This window comes from Falco peregrinus, chromosome 3 (assembly GCF_023634155.1).
Source record: "Falco peregrinus isolate bFalPer1 chromosome 3, bFalPer1.pri, whole genome shotgun sequence".
Taxonomy (NCBI): Eukaryota; Metazoa; Chordata; class Aves; order Falconiformes; family Falconidae; genus Falco; species Falco peregrinus.
In genome coordinates, this window is record NC_073723.1 from 121,733,467 (window position 1) to 121,748,941 (window position 15,475).

The following is a 15,475-nucleotide window of genomic DNA, read 5'->3' on the forward strand; positions in this document are numbered from 1 at the left end:
TCACTACAGGCAAAAATAGAGCTTCTGATCTATCACCAGGCTGGCAACCTCCTATCTACAGAAACAGTCTTAACTCGTTGGGAGCATATACTGAAATTCATTTGTATCTTTTCACATAATAGAAATGGTGAAAAAAGTAGAAATACATATTACACGCACTCTGCAGGCGCCTGCCTGTCCCCAATGCCACCTGCATCTCGAAAAGCTTCCTTGATAAAGACTTTGCTGTGTTTTCATTACATGGTAGGGGAATTGGTAGAAGAGTCAGTTTAATTAACACAACTTTTCTCAAGATAAATATTTTCTCAGGCAACACAGAGCTGCTGAAGCGCCATGCACCAGCAGCTAGGCAAAGGGAAGCAGATCGATGAACACTGAACCAGCTGCAAGACGTGGTGCAGCTTGTGCAACTTTTCTCCCCCAGCAACGTGCCTCAAACCTCACTTCGAAAAAATAATATATATCCTGCAGATGTCCGCGCACGTGCACACATATGTATGTACATCAGTGATTCCAAATGACAAGCCCTTTGGAAACAGCTATGGAGGGTGTGAAGCCATGTCACTGCTGGAAGCCCCTGGTGTTCCGCACACCAGCGTTGTGGAGGTTCAGAGGGAAATGTCACATTTCAGAGATCTCGTACTGCCAGCAAAGGCCAAGCCAAGTCACAAAAAGCAGAAATAAGTTTAAATCAAGATATACATTTTTTTAACAGGAAAGAAAGAAAAAACATGACTGAGTTTGGCGGGAATGCTGTTAGCTTTGTAGGAAGAAAAGAATCAAGTCTGGGCAGTGTTTGCTTCCTTGTCATCACAAGCTCTACAAAACTCCCTTGTATGCACATACAAAAATACACCTTATGCCAGTGAAATGAAGCAGCATTTAATGAGAACCAGAATGTGTTTTGGTTAATTTCCAGGTGATTGGCCTTTTATTAACAGGTATTTCTTGTAGATGAATGCAAACATTTACAGTAGGGACCCTATTGGCTCTGTGTCCATCTATTCTGTTTTTTCCCCCTCATAAACTTGTTGCTCAGGAATCCACAGCAGTAGCCTTCACTGGGGCAATGAGAGAAAACCCAGAAGAGGATTTTCCACATCTCCACCACCCCAGACAGGATCTCCTCCACACCAGAGAGCCTCCACTCTTTTAAATCTGACTGGATTAAAGTATCAATCAAAAATTCCCCATCCCTGACTCCTACACAGGGATTCAGCTAGACCAAATACTCGCTCTAGCATCTGCTGCTTCCAAGGGGCTGTGGTGGCTCTGCTGGAGAGCTAGGGTAGTTTTGCACAGGGAAGCTGCTCTCCACTTCAGTGGGAAAATTTACTGAGCATAAAGCAATGCGGCAGGACAGAGAACAATTCTCTACGACAATGAAGAACTAAAGACTTCTGCCTGTGCCCAAGATATGAGAGACATTCCCAGTTTTAACAACCAATTTAAAAGCCAAGAAACCTGGTGCTGCCTTCTCCTCGCCCCGAGCTGCTTCAGACAATGCCACTCCCTGACATTCTCCTTCCCCTTATCTCTGTGAAGCTTTGAGAGCTTCAAAGGGCAGCGCATAAGGAATACAAAGCCACCCAAGTCCACCACAACACCTAGTCCTACGTGGCTGTAGGTCACGCACGGATTTGGAGTGCAGGACGAGCAGGAGGACCCACCCCAGCAGGATCTTCTCTGCGAGACCTCCAGCCTCACCCCACTCCCAGCCAACTGTGCAAAACCTTCCAAACCCCACAGCACAGGGATGGCTGGGGGGTGGGGGGTGGGGTGTCTTCGTTTGGGGCCACCTGAACCCATCAAAGGAAGAGCTAATGCAGGAGATCCCCGTTTGCTACATCCACCTGTTTATTTTTCTAAGGCAGCTATTTAGACACCCCAGCATCCATGAGGAGCAGCTCAATTTTTGTGACTTTTATTAGGATTTAATTGGCCACTGAAATCTGCCCAGTGAAGATAAACTGAGAGGTGACACTGAATCACAATTTTTGTTGAAAGCAGCTGGGAAGTTACAGCACCTACCCCAAATCAAAGGGAAAGAGATCTTATGTACAGTCTAACCTATGGCAGTGGTTCAGCAGAAGCTGTATATGCTGCCACCGCATCCACAGAGCAGATAAATCGTCCAAACGTATCAAGGCCGTGAGCAAAAGGACATCTTAATGTAGATCAGGAGAATGAGACCACTTCAGTGACACATAGCTCCACTTTCTAATCCTAATAGACTTACGGAATTTGTTTCTAATAGTCAATGAATTAAGAATCAGCCAATTGTGTGTATATTAATTATTATGCTTATAATGAAATAAAGTGTGTACTTCTGTTTAATTAGAAATGAGCTCGCACTGGTGACCAGAGGCACCATTAAAAATATCTTCCAGCACTTCACATCGGAGCTTATAGGGCTTTGAGTTGGAATGGCATCAAGGAAATGCTATGAAGGTCAAATATTGAAGATTTCAAGGCAAAGAAATATTTTTCAAAGCCTGGTCCCACGTCCCTAGCAAAGAAGGTGGATGTATCTGTGTGCATAGTCATCCAGGAAATCTGAGATCATATTCCTTCTGCTTAACAGAGGGCGCAACAGAAACAGTTAGGCTTCAAAACATTTACTTGGTGATATTTTTAAAAGAACTGAAATGTCTTTGGCAAGAAAAAATGGACAAAGATTAAAAAAAAAAATAAAAATCAGGTTGGAAGCGTAAATTAACAGCAGGTTACTTTTTCAAGGAAACTAAAATAACAGATCTTAAACCTGTGCAGAACCTAGATCCAGAAATTACTCATGTGCCTCAGCTACTGATCCAAAAAGCCTCCTGCTTTGCAAAGCCTCAAGAGGAACAACAATTCAAAAAAAACTCACCTAAGATGAAATCTCCAAGTAACTGAACAGCTAAAAGATCACAAAAGCCCCTCATTATTTTAATGCAAGCAAGAAACTTTTCAGTCAAAGATCAAAACTTGCTACACATCTGAACTTCAGATTAAACGGCTACTTTAAAAACCAACCAACCAAACAAAACCACTCTAAACCCATCAAGTCAACATCTGTTGGCAAAATGTTTCTTCAGCCAGTGGTCATTTCTCCTCCTGACTATGCTGTACAAGCATGAGAAATAACAAAAGCAGCTTATGAGAGTACTGACACCCTGAATTTTGCCCAGATGCTTTGGTTAGCTCCAGTAATCTTCATGTTTGGATCTACAATGGGGTCTCCTGGTGTACCCCAGAGTAGCAACAGTTCTTTTGCAAAATACTATCTACAAAGCACAGCACTAAAGCCCTAACCAGCAACTCTCTGTCAAGGGCTACTGAAAACGCGCCATGACTACCTCCACATCAACATGAAGGCCACTTTGGTTATTCATAGCAAGTCGTTTTTGCAGGGCCCAGGTGCAGACAACAGCCTGTTAAGACTATAGGAGCCCCAAGTGGTGTTACAAGATTTGTCTCTATCTTCCCCTCAACGTGCAAAACAATGTTTGTAGATGAGGCAAGTCTGAAACTGCCTCCAGCCTCTTTAAGAAAGGTTAAAAAAAAATATTTAAAAAACCCCAAAACACACATGTATTAAAGAGGCCAGCATTCCTGCTTTATGCCTGAGCATTAGCAGGGGGAAAAAAAAAAAAAAAAAAAAAGAATCGCTACAGGCCTTGACAGGAACAGAGCAGGAGCAGACCTTCGTTCATGGGTGTAAGGCTGTTTTACGGGTGAAAGTCTGTTTTACAGCTGCTGCCTCTGCTGCCACGACTCGCTGATTTAGGCAGCAGAAAGCAGAGGCTGCCTTTCATCTGCTTGGCAGCTGGGCAGGACAGTTATGTCAGTACAAATACAAAACAGTGGGGGACAGGTTCAGAAAATGTATTGGAGGAGGTTTCTGCACACCCCTGAACAGACGGACGGTTCCAGCCACATCTTAAGGAGGGGACCTGGGAGACCTCTCATTAATGTAACCAACAGCCAGCCCAGGCTGGAGGAAGAGCTCCTGTCTTTAAACAGACCAACTGACATAGTCAGAAACACCCGGCTGAGCTTTCAGCCACACCAGCCCTGGTGCAGGTCGATAACACCACAGCTTTTGCTAGAACAAGTCACGGACTGAGCAGCTCTCACGCCGCCGGGGGGAATGGGGTGCCACAGGGGGAAAGTCCCCCACGGCACGGTGCTGCCGGATCTTCTACCCTCTCTGCTGCTCGCCTCTGCCCAGCCAGTTCATCTGCCAGATCAGTAATTCTCTGTTTCCTTTTGGCTGCCATCGCTGGCTCCGAGGGCAGGGGGTGTGCCCCACCGCGGCGGGCAGGATGTGGTCCCACACCCCTTGTGCACGCTGGCTTAGCGGTGCACAACATACAGCACCCCTGTCACCGCCCAGCACCCCGAGGGCTCGGAAACACTACAGAAAAACAGCGTGAAGGTTGCTTAGATTTGGCCCCGACTCCAACATCACCTTGGCAGCTGGCCACAAGCCACCCCGGGAGTCACACGGCACTTCCAGGCTGGAGCTGGTGAGGAGCCCCCCTCTCTGCACGCCCCCAGCATCGCCCAGGCTCCTCCACCGCCCGGGGCTGCGGGCCAGAAGGTGGTGCTGCAAGAATGGCGTAGGTACCACCGCCTGCCCGGAGCCGGGGTGGAGGATGCTGAATCATCCTTCGGGCTTCATAGAGCCCCACCGCCTACCCGACCAGCTCACCCGTAACCAACAGCGTCCAAAGCTGAAGGAACCGAGCAATTAATTGGCCATCTGGGTAGGAGCCCTCTTCTGAGGAACCTGAAATTACAACCTTGGGTTTCTGCTTTGTAAAATTTTCCTCTGAGTCTTTTGCATTCATTCATGAACAACAGGATTACGGGGGAGGAGAGCCATAAATAACAGCCCTGCTCTGGCTGCAAAGAGAGGATGCTTGGGCAGACAAGTACCAATCTGACATGCACCCAAAAAGACAGTAACATACCTTTTTTTTGTGCACACACCCCCCACACACACACCCTTTTTTTTTTCTCCTCTCCAGTGGCATTCTTAGAACCAAAGCTGGAGTTTAAGAGAACGGTCCCAGAAATAAAAAGATGATCATCTGAAATAGAGGGAAGCTCAAGCCTGGGTGCAAAGGTGTTAATTTAAAGATACATGAACTGCATGGTAATTGCACAAGAGAGCATGTTTGTTTCCACAAGGAGCTTGTGCCCAGCTCACAAACCAGTGTGACCTGTGGGGGCTCCCCGGGCTGTTCTGTGGTGCCAAATCCTAACAGCCATGACCTGCTGTGCAGTTAGTCCAGCATTCGTCCGGGGAATTCCTATTCTTAGCTCTAGATTGAACAGCAAACAACATTCAAGCGCACATTTATGGGGCTACAGATAGATAATTTCAGGAAAACAATTATACTGTAGTCAAGGCCCTTGATTTTTTAATTAGGAAGATTAAGAGGTTGATTTTCAAAACGTGATGCCACGATCTCACATGATCTTCAGAGACTCCCAAATGTTAAGACCAGAAGACAGCACCATAAATGATAAAGCCCAACCTCCTGCTGAAGACAGGCTGCAGAACCTCAGACATTTCTGCATCAAGCTCATTACTTGTCCTTGAGTTTCAGCATCTCCTACAAAAACACAAAAATGGTCTTGATTTAAAGACTACAAACGGTGGTAGGAGAAGCAGTTCTCAGTTAAGACGTTCCAGTGATTGATTTCTTCTCTGCTGAGATTCTGTTCCTTTTTTTCTAGGCTTACTTTGTCTAGCTTCACTGCCCAAACCCTGCATCTACAAAATTAAAAAACAGATTTATTTTGTTGTTGTTTTTGCTCTTCAAGGAGAAATACCCACACTATCACAAGCCAAGAACAGATCTTTGTGGGCCCTTCCTAAAACCAGCCATTTACGTTGTAATTCCCTACCTACAATTACTACTTGAGATCTACTTGGGGTAATAGAAACACATTTTAAATTTTAGACCGTACACAAACCAAAACATAAAGAATTCTTGGAAACATGCTTCTTTTCAATCAGCCTTCTATACATCTTACACAAACTTTCTAGCTGCAACTGGTTTTGCGGTCTGCAGAGGTTGACTGTGACACTATGGAACAGCTTTTGATGAGCAGCAATTGTCAGGAGCCAGAAACCATCACAATTTTCTCTGGTCATGGAGATCCTATGGTGCTGAAAGTTAAAGGAGGGGGAAAAAAATAATAAAAATATATATATTTCTATTCTTTGCAAACTAGTCAACATTCCAGTACCCACATCTGGCTATCTGCCAACAGCAAAATTCATATTCCTTTTCCTGTTACATGAAGATTTTTTAAATGTTATTCTTAAACATTGCAAACAAGAAGAGAGATATATTTTTTTTCTTAATAACTGCAGGACTTAATAATCACAGAGTGCACAGTACCCAAGAATGAAAGTTCAACGCAATGCAACCACCAGTCCCCACAGTTTCCCTGTTAGCTCCCCAGTGCACAGCCTGAGGACTGGGTACGCTGGCTGCTGGGTTTAAAGCAATATTCCAGTTACTTAAAGCAATATTAAATCTGCAGGGCTGTTACAGCAAATTAAAAAGTAAACCTAACAGGGAAGCAAATTTGGTAGCTGTTCCATCTGGCTGGCAGGTTGAACAGTCTAGCTGCACTGGCTGTTTTAGGAGGGACTTGAAGCAAGGTCAGCCATTAAGCCCAGTTCCAGAGCCACTTCCCGCAGCAGCACAGAGGAACTGGTTTACTAGAAGACACTGTATAAATATTTTGCTGAGCTGCAAAAGGAGGAAGCTTGCCCAGCCCCGGGCTGACATGTGTCATGATGAGTTTCCAGGCACAATGCTCAATGAATGCCATTATATGAAAGGGTGTTTATTTCACATTGCAAAGCGGTTGCCAGAACACACAATCACGCGTCTTACCCGCCGGCCCTGCAGGCTGCCACGGAGAAACTCCTCTCCGAAAGAGAATGAAACAATTATGTTGGGATTAACACTTTGGCAGTGGCAGCAGGACTTCCCCCAGTCCCTGTCCCGCTTCAACCCCTGCCATGCGGAACCAGGGGCACAAATATTACTATTGGGGTATGTGTGTGTCCCATCCTGGTGACCTAATTAAAACTCAATTTCAGCACAGAGAGGTGAGACTGCAGCTCTTCCCACTTCTTCACTGGTTTCATTGTCTTGCCTACTCAAGGGCTTTGATGCTCTGCAGATGATCTCGTTCCGTTCACCACGAGGCAACCCAAGGAACACACTTATCTGAAAAGGCTGCGCTGTAGCGCTGGGCAGATCTAATCAACAGCTGAAGTGTTTTTATTTCACTAGGGTATTTCATTTTCACTCCGGCTGTCATTTTCTTAATGAAGACAAATGAAGAAAACACCAGGTTAAAAAGCCTGTATCCTTGCAAGTAAAACCAATACGCCTCTGCTCAGCCTCAGCAGAGGTCCCAACTTGCACGCTTTTGCTTTGACAACAATTCTGATTTTCTTTAACTGTTTTTGCATGGTGGTAACTGCTGTCTTTGAGACAGACATCCCTGAAATGCACAGTAAATAAGATCAGAATTAGGCTAAATTTGTCCCTCTGCTCCTATCCCTACTGTCAGTTCAAAACATGATGAATTTCTTGAGCAGCGTTTTATTCTAGGATCCCAAGTCCGACATCAGTGAATCCTAGACAGCCTCACAAAAACAGAAATGCATCATTCCTGTACTACAACTGAAAGAGAGGACCCTGAAGAAGTGCTGCATGACAAGCCAGTACCACAGCTGGGCCCAGACGTCCTGGTTTGCCTCCTCCTATCATGATAAACTTCTCTTTTTCCATTCTAAAGAACCACACTGTTAGCAAGCAATGATATTTTCCTCCCACTTCCCATGCAGCAATCTTTCCTTTGAATTGCGTGGTGGAGTCTCATCACTTCTTCCAGGGGGTCAAGCAAATCATGTCTGCTTCACTACAATGTGCTGCAGGTTAATGCCACCACAGAAATCTCTAGGAAACAAGAGGTCTCAAGGGTGCCATCAAGCTCTGAAAGGCATATTCATATGAGCAGGAGAGGAGCTGGAAGCTTGCAGACTAGCACCCAATCCTCTGACAGCCAGAGACCTCAAAGAGAACAGGACCAGGCTGTGGGTTGATGTACATCATCACCCAACCTTTAATTTCTGCGATCTGCTCTCCTGTTGTTCAGCAGCGAGATGTGCCCATCTCCACATGGCCAGGGCTTTTTGGCCATCTGTGATACACAAGGATGCCAGTACAATCATCACTAAGTTATTCTGTGTGTCTCCCCATGAAGTACTAATGTTCTAGTGTGCATCTGCACTACAGCAGGGGTCTGGAGGAGAAGTCATATTTGCAACTTCTGCGGGACAGGCTCTTCTCTTGTGTGCACCGAGCTCAGTAAGACACCCTGAAGCATGACTGGGGACCTCAGGTGTGAGCAGGCTTTCTTCAGCTTGTGCTTCTGCTTCCCCTTGCCAGGGTGCACCAGTGAGAGCACAGGACACACCAGCTTGTTTTTACCATAGGATGGAGCCCAGGACCACCTGGCTTCTAGCAGGGCACTTGTTAGCACTGCAGGCATTGCTGGTGGCACAAGAGCAAGTTTTCTGGGAGAAGTGAAGGCAACCTTATGTCTTCCATGATCCTGCATTGTTCATGTGAACACCCTACAAGCAGCAGCACTTTCTCTTATCCCCTGAAGCTGTCAGGCCCACAGTGGCAAATCCATGGCCACTGGGTCACCTGCTGCCTTTGCAACCTACTGACATGGCCCGTGACCACACACAAGCCTACTGCTGCTCCGCTCCAAATCTACAGGAAAAGCAAATGATGGCATTGCCTTCAGCACGGCCAGTTTTCATTCAGTACTGATGTTCCAAAGCTGGTAGGCTGGAGATCACAGTTTTGAGGTATTTGGCCTTTCAAAGACAACTTCAAGATGACAACCCTGAAATCCTGCTGCTCTCACAGGCAGACCAGAACCACTGTTACTGACAGTCATTTGATTAGTCTACTCAGGGGACTTGAGCCATTTCTGCTCCCTTCAGTTATTTTGGTTCCTTCTCCTTATTTCACATTAATCCCTAAATCATCTCTAAGTGTACACTAACCCCAGGAGACGACACATCTTGGTGTTGGAAAAGAGGCCAAAGGTTTCCTCTGTGAGCTGCTCACATGTTTGCCTGCACAAGGGTGACCATGAAGTAGTTCAGCACAGGAGACTTGGTCTTCTTAATGTTAAAAAGAACAAACCTGTCCCACATGCTGGGAGCTACAGCGAGGAAGCTGTTCCCCTCAAAATGCTGAGATACTGGGTTGGGAAGGCAGAGTTGTCTTCTGCTCTCTAGATACTTCTGCAGTGCGTTCCTCCACCTCACCCAGTACCTCTGGCTCTTGTGGTTCTTCCCTGCAGCTCTGAGCACATGCAACAAGTTTTAAATCTCTGCCTTATTTCCCAGAGGAACCATCTCTTTCCTCATTACTTCCCTTAGTCCTTAGTTCTCATTAGATGTGACAATGCCTTCAACTCTTCAAAGCACTGTGGGACACCGTCTGCATACAGAATGTGTTGTATTAGCTGCCAGACACCTCCAGGAGAGAGCTTGTCCAGGGTTTAAGTGACACTTCAGCCTTAGGGGAAAAGCCAGCAATCGTAGAGCTAACTGGGAAAGTCCTCACAGCTGCCTAGACCTTCATGTACAGTCAGCAACTCACCTACGTTATTTCACCTCAGGGTAAAACTAGTAAAGCTCATCTTCTTTCTATGAATCATCCTAAGAAAACTGCACCAATTAAAATATGAAACATCACTGCAGCAACACCAGCTTGTGCGGGAATTTATTTTTAGAAGCACCTTAAAATAGAGTGTGTGTTACCTTGTTAAAAAACATCGCCTCTCTGTGTTGGTAAAGGATGACGTAAAGAGCTGTGGCACTTCACACCCAGCACCAGGGCTCCCGTACGCTGCCGAGGTGAGAGAAAACACTGGAAAAAATGGAGGGGAGGAAGTTCAAAACCAGTCTTAACACCTCACTGCTAACGTAGTAAGATGCCAGGGCTTAGAGAGAGGAATGAAAAGGGATGAGCAAAGATTTTGGCAGTAACAGCATATTTCCCACTAAAAAAGCGACAAGAAAAGGCTGCGTGTAACTCTGGGTAAGGAGTTTGCTTTCTGACAGCCAGCCCTGGGTCTGAAACAGGTTCTGGTGCGATGTGTGCTTTTGATCAGAAACGCCAACGTCGCTGTGAAGCCAGGCCTGGATGCAAAGACTTGAGGACCTATCCTGACATGGCACCTCCAGCACACCCGTTCTGCACCAGTAAAGTAACGGAAAAGGGAAGGAGAGCAGCAGCATCCCGGCACACGTGTGCCCCCAGCACCTTCCCCCAAAACAGGCTCCAGCAGACTTCTGGCACAAGGACTCACGAGGACCTCATGTCCTCAGGTGTCCACCAAAAGCCACTGTGGATAATGGAATCTTTGCCAGGAGCAATTACTTTTCCACAGGCCACGCCATGTCCCCTCTGCAGCTCCCAGTGCTCTGTGACCTTCTGTGACAGCGCACAGGAAAACATGCCAATGAAGATGCTGTTGAATCCTTGCAAGACCAAATGTGAAGGGTACACTTCCAAAATACCAGAGATTCACGGCACAGTGAAAACAAGCAAGGAAAGAAAAGGTGAATTAAACCAGGCGGGAAAACAGCAGTCAGGTGGGACGTGGAGGCACCGAGGGAGCGGCTGCAGAGAACCTCTGCCAGCGCACGTGGCTGCTGGTGGCCCCGCGCCACCAAGCCTTCCCACTCAGCGCTGAGCAGGAACAGTCACAGCTTCCACAAAGCTCCACAGGGAGAATCTTCTGGTCTTTCAGACTTGTAAAACTCAAAGCCATTTTACTGTTTTAATTGAAGCTTTCCAAGGAGTAAATATAAAACGAGAATAGAAGGATGAATTTGATGGAAAATTACCTCATTTGACATACTGTTCTGAAACCTCTGCTGTATGCGGATACATACGGGCAAACACATAAGCAGTGCCATACAGTTTTGTTTTGTAAAAATCTGAACAGCTTTTCAGAAATGGAAATCAGTAAGAGCAAGAAGCAGTAAAAAAGTGATGGGAAAAGTCAGCAGCATATGCAAGTGAGGAAAGATGTGGCTCCTGTTGAGATACAGCAGTAGAAAATTACAGCAGGATTGTTCCAGAGGGAAAAGGCCATGCATGGGATGGGGTAAAGGGTCCTGCTACGCAGGTGGGGTGCTTGGCCATGCCAGAGGTTCAGGAGCAGAACTAGGCTGCTGCCAGAGGGGAGATTTGGTTCCATTCTTAAAAGAAACAGGGGCGGCTGGGCCACCTACAGCCGGGCAATGTGGGAAACGTGACAGGAGATGGATGTACTGAAAACAAAAGATGTAAGAGGAGATGGAGAAGTAATGGCTAATTCTCCCTAAAAGCTCAGCCAGCTGGAGATTTATACACACATCACATGAAACAAGTAAAAAAAATGTTACTAAAACTCATAAATGTTTTAAACAGGACTCCTTAGACATGTTTTTATTTCACATAAATAAAAGCCAGGCAACTAAATTAATTCTAATTAATCTGATTAGGATTAATGCCGTGGTAAGAATCATTTACTGGTACCATAAGCTTTCTTTCACCTCTCTCCAAAAAGAATTCCCATTGTGTACCTGCTTTTACCACCACCATACTAGATAGCACATCCAAATATAATTCCATTACGATCGGGAGAGATTTCATCCACTCAGTGAAATGCATGAATAAATACAAAATCATTCACATTATGTACTCTCTACAGGGATATTTAAGGCTTTTCCCCCCAAAGTAAATCAGTTTTATGTAGTTAAAGTTCTTGACAATCTCAAATTGGATGTCTTTGTTCACAGAACTTCATTTCTTGTCAAATTCTTGTACCTTTGGGAAAGGCAGAGGTCAGAAAGGAGGGGACGAGAATCAGTATTTCTCATCTAGGCTTACTCTAGGAGCCTACCACTATCCTGGCCTCCCGTGCCATGGGGGGTATTATTTCTGGCCTGTGACACAGGTCCCACAAATCCTAATTCACTCTCACATCTATGAAGTCTGAGGTGAAAGGCAAGTAGCAATTTGGGTTTTTTTCTGTTTAAGCTTAAATTTCCAGAAACAGCAGATGTCACAGAGAAGACAAGGTTTGAAACCGAGAGCTGTTCTGAGGCACACGCATATTTATGTGCGGCTAACAACAAACCCCAGCTTTATACTCCTCCTGAGAGAAAAACAAGAAGCTAATTCTCATCTGGGTTCATTTGCAACTGATTACCTTTGAGGTCCCTCACCATTTTTGTTTTCATTTCTTATTTGTTAAACACTGACAGTTACAGGGACATAAACAGTGGCTGTCCACTATATTTTTGGTCTCCACAGGCAGCATCTGGCTCTGCCCCTCTGCACTGTAAATATAAGCTTGGTCAAGAAAGCTTCATTTATCAGACCCTATGGAAGTTCATAAATCCTTGAGTACTACACCCTTCGCCATCTCCACCAAAATGAATTTATGGGATAGTCTGCTTATACAGAAACGCAGTGTTTGAGCCAGAGGGCAAAAATCCAAGCCAAGGACATATAGACCATCTACGTGGACACATACCAGCTGCCACCCCCAGCAGGTCCAACACAACCCCAAAAATCACCTACAACTGCCTCCTCAGTTCATAAGTCATAGAATCACAGAATCGCTTAGGTTGGAAAAGACCTTCAAGATCGAGTCCAACCACTAACCCAGCACTGCCAAGGCCACCACTAACTCACATCCCCAGGCACCACATCTACACAGCTTTTAAACACCCCCAGGGATGGTGGCCCCACCACCTCCCTGGGCAGCCTATTCCAGTGCTTAACCACCCTTTCTGCAAAGACATTTTTCCTAATATCCAGTCTGACCCTCCCCTGGCACATTTCCTCTTGTCCTATCATTTGTTACTTGGGAGAAGAAACCAACCCCAGCTCGCTACCACCTCCTCTCAGGTTGCTGTAGGGAGCAAGAAGGTCTCTCCTGAGCCTCCTCAGGAAACAAATGGTGTCTCCTTCCCTTCCCTCCAGGTCTCAGCCCCAAACACTCTTTAATAAGCAAGTATTTGTAAAAGGGCAGCTACGAGGTGTGAACAGAAGGTGTTTTTTTCCATTGAGATTGTAGGAAATAAGAAAACTGTAACCAATACATTGGGAAAAGCGGACTTGCTGGTTTTCCAAGAAAGCATCACTTCTACTCGTCCAGACTGCTGTGATATGGCAAATAAGCTTATTTCTCATTACAAATCCTCAAAGGGGCTGATGAAATCTCTCACTTTGGGGTATAAATGTCACAAATGTCATCATCCTTGGGAGCTGCATTGCCTTTTGTAAAGCAAACACAGCACTGCAGGATACTGCCACAGTACGTACTGGCAAAGGGAAAGACATATCAAGTGAGTGTCTAAGATGTCCTAGCTCTAGCACAATTTGGTATCTTTATAATTGATTTGAATGATGGAACATAGCATGCTTACTAAAATTGCTGCTGATACCAGGCTGGGACAAGCTGCAAGTACTTCGGAGGCCAGGATTAGGATTCAAAATGATCTTGATAAATTGTAGAAATGGTCTGGAAAAAAAAAAAAAAAAAAAAAAAAAAAGAGAGAGAGAAAAAGAAAAAGACAATTCAGGAACAATGGGTGAACAGTGCTAAGACAGGAATAATCAATGACATGGTCACAAGAGAAATAAATACCAGCTCACAAAGGTTATTTTTTGGGGAAAAGGATCTCAGGATTACCACGGATCACAAAGCAAACAGGAGCTGAACACCGTCATGTTACTGCAATAAAACCAAACACTACACTGCAATACATAGGTATACTGCTCACAAGATACACAAAGGGAACTTTTAATGTATGTAGCACTGCTGAAGTTCTGATATTGGACACGGCATTTCAATAAAGTTGTAGGGAAAGTCCCATGCAGACAGCAAGAATGATCAGAGATCAAGAAAGCACAGACTGGAAAATCAAGGGGGGGAGCTGAGAATTCAGGTTAGCCTGGACCAAAAAGTAAAGATGACAGGGAGGCATTGTAATGGTCCTCGAACACACCAAGAGGGCCACAACAGAAAGAAATAAACCATCTTCTTGGCTTGTCAAGAGTAGCACAAGATATAGTCTTAAATTGCACCAAGGAACATGGGTTAGCCACCAAGAAGAGCTTCCTGACTACGGGAAGAAAAGCACTCAGATAGAAATTCAAGGACGGCTGCAGGCTCTCCAGCATTCAGATCAGCTAAATTAAGGGACTGTCCATCAGGAAAGGGCGCAGAGGAGATGGCTACACATTGAAGTGTTAATTTTTTTTGTTTCAAAGGGTAAAAAAAATGTAGGAAGCAACCCAAAGACAGTCCAGCCAAACCTACATAACCCACTGTTAATTTATTAACAATATTACAACAGTTGAGGCCGTGGCCCCACCCACCACACGACCCACACAGGCAGCCCAGCCAGTCTTCCCCAGCCACTGTCTACCTACACAGACCAGGTAGGGGAAAGAAGTATTACTGTGTCAATATTGTGGAGAAGGAACAGATTTGAAGAGACCAAGTCACATGCCAATGTCATAGAGGCTCTGCCACAATAAAAGAAAAGCCCTGTCCAGTGGTGCGATCTCAAAATGACCTTTCTGCTTAGGGAATTATTAAAGCATATTCAAGAGAGGTCTCACTCAAATATTTGCAGATGCCCTGCTTGTGGCCGTACATAATAGGATCTCAAAACAGTTTTATTTTTGAACAAATCTGCCTTCCCACATGACATGCAAAATACTCATTCGCAGGTGAAAAACCGCAACGTAAATGATCAGAGCCCTAATTTCTTATTACAAGCAACCTGCACAGAATAAAGATGGGGCTGGAGGGCAGGAGTTTGATAGCTAAAATATTTGCTTTTGCTCATCAGCCATTTTCATTGAGTGCAAAAATAGATTTATAATAAGCTGCTCCCCCAGTCTGGCAGGCTGCTGACAGCCGCAGCAGAGGATGCAACAGGCACCTCACCTGGGCTGGCAAAGGGTCTCACAGCTTCCTTCAAGCGGCAGGGGGCCACTCGCCCCCAGGCCACTTGATCTTCCCTCCCCACCCGCAGAGAACAGGCAGTCTCTAGCATGTGCAGAGATCTTCACCAGTGATCTCAAGAGACCAAAAGGGGCTCTTTGAAACCACTGCTACTTCCCAGCGTCATTAAGTCCTCACTGCCACCTGGCTGTAGATAAGCTAGGAAAATCCAGTGCCAGAACAGGCATTACAGATGCTTTTAAGAGAAATGAATTTTCATTTTAATAGGAAAGAAAAAAAAAAGCAAACAAACCAAAAAACTAATAAAGAGAGCATTTCAGAAGCACAGAGTGATGCTAACTAGTGCAAAACTGTCCTGGCTTTAGCAAAGTATTACTGTCAT

At 45.3% G+C, this 15,475-nt stretch overlaps 1 protein-coding gene across 10 annotated transcripts in view; it reads right to left on the bottom strand.

The window, feature by feature from the left end:
* The window catches only part of HIVEP3 (HIVEP zinc finger 3), a 114,875-nt gene that overhangs the window by 82,387 nt on the left and 17,013 nt on the right, over positions 1-15,475 (bottom strand). For 6 of the 10 annotated variants that reach the window (XR_008746428.1, XM_055799377.1, XM_055799378.1 and 3 more), the window contains exons 2-3: positions 13,544-13,638; positions 9,875-9,983 (exon numbers count right to left, since the gene is read on the bottom strand). The exons of 1 other annotated variant lie outside the window; for it this stretch is intronic. The gene's annotated coding sequence lies outside the window, so the exon portion shown is untranslated. The remainder of the gene's footprint in view (positions 1-9,874; positions 9,984-13,543; positions 13,639-15,475) is intronic. 3 more of the 10 variants (XM_055799380.1, XM_055799382.1, XM_055799381.1) reach the window with 2 other exon arrangements.